Genomic DNA, 1,639 nt, shown 5'->3' with positions numbered 1-1,639 from the left:
CACACTCCTTAGAAGCCTGCCCCTGGTTCGCCCTGTCATTTGGGAGCATTTTAAATGGCAAAATCACCCCCTGAAAAGAACACAAATACGTTAAAACTGGCACTAAATATACCATAGAAAGTACATTTGTTTACAGTATGAAAGCTGAAACAGAAGGCAGATTGTCACCTTGTTTGACTTCAGCTGGGAACATTCCTATTGGGTAACTCGAATTTTTGCCCCCCTGTACATGCCTGCTATTGACTATGAAAGCATCACAAATACTCATTTTGAGGTACAAATAAGTTTTAGTGAGCTAGCAGATTCACATACAGAATCTGAATAATGATCAGATAACAGTGTCAATGCAATGCAGTAAGGAAAGGATGGTCTTTTCAATAAATGGTGTGGAGTCAATTGAATGTCCATATTATTTTTAAAGGAATCTTTATCCCATCACGGCATGAAAAAAAAAAAAATTCCAGATGGATCATAAACCTAAATGAGAGGTAAAACAAGAAAATCTTCTAGAAATAACTATATCTTCCTGACCTGGTGTGGCAATTTGACATTATTTTATGAATCCCAAAAAGAAAATTTATGTTTGTAAACTAACCTTTTCCTCTGGGTGTGACACCCTTTGGTTGCATTAAGTTCAGTCCAGGGGCCTTTGATTAGATTACCTGGGGCTTTTGATTGACTCAGGTTGAGTCCCTGCCCCCTGGCTGGGTCTGATATAAACGAACACTCAAAGACTAGAAGAGAGAGCTCTGTTATTTTTTATTGGGCGTGTTGACAGAAGGCTCAAACAGCTGAGGCCCCAGGGAGAGATGAGCCATTTACCTGATAGCTTACAGCTGAGACTGGTATAGAAGGTGGAGAAAGAAACAAACCTTATGCCAGGAGAGAGAGGACTACAGGACCACTTAAGTGCGAAGTCTCAAGGTTGGGCCTATGGAGTTCAAGAGGGAGAGGAAGCCAGGAGGAGAAGGAGAACCCTTTCAGAGGTCAGCAGCCATCTTGCTTCACCACAAGGCAACACAGCAGAATTCACAAATAGCTGACTTTGTAAGAGAACATCTCTGCTGATGCCTTGATTCGGCCTTGGGACCCTAAGCTTTTACCCCAAATAAACACCCTTTATAAAAGTCAACAGATCTCTGGTACTTTGTACTGACATCCATCCCTTTGGCTGGCTAATATACTTTGGTAGGCAAAGACTATAAACAGTACACAAAGAACATTAACCTAAAAGGAAGATTGATAAATTGGATTATGTTAAATTTAGGAACTTCTATCATCAAAATATACCATTGAGGGACGCGGACTTGGCCCAGTGGATAGGGCATCCATCTATCACATGGGAGGTCTGTGGTTCAAACTCCGGGCCTCTTTGACCCATGTGGAGCTGGCCCGCACGCAGTGCTGATGTATGCAAGGAGTGCCGTGCCATGCAGGGGTGTCCCCACATAGGGGAGCCCCACGCGCAAGGAGTGTGCCCCATAAAGAGAACAACCCAGTGCGAAAGAAAGTGCAGCCTGCCCAGGAATGGCGCCACACACACGGAGAGCTGACACAGCAAGATGATGCAACAACAATAACAACAACAACAAAAAGAAACACAGATTCCCGTACTGCTGACAACAGAAGCGGACAAAAA

The sequence above is a fragment of the Dasypus novemcinctus genome, chromosome 14 (assembly GCF_030445035.2).
Source record: "Dasypus novemcinctus isolate mDasNov1 chromosome 14, mDasNov1.1.hap2, whole genome shotgun sequence".
Classification (NCBI taxonomy): domain Eukaryota; kingdom Metazoa; phylum Chordata; class Mammalia; order Cingulata; family Dasypodidae; genus Dasypus; species Dasypus novemcinctus.
This window is presented reverse-complemented; position numbering follows the sequence as displayed.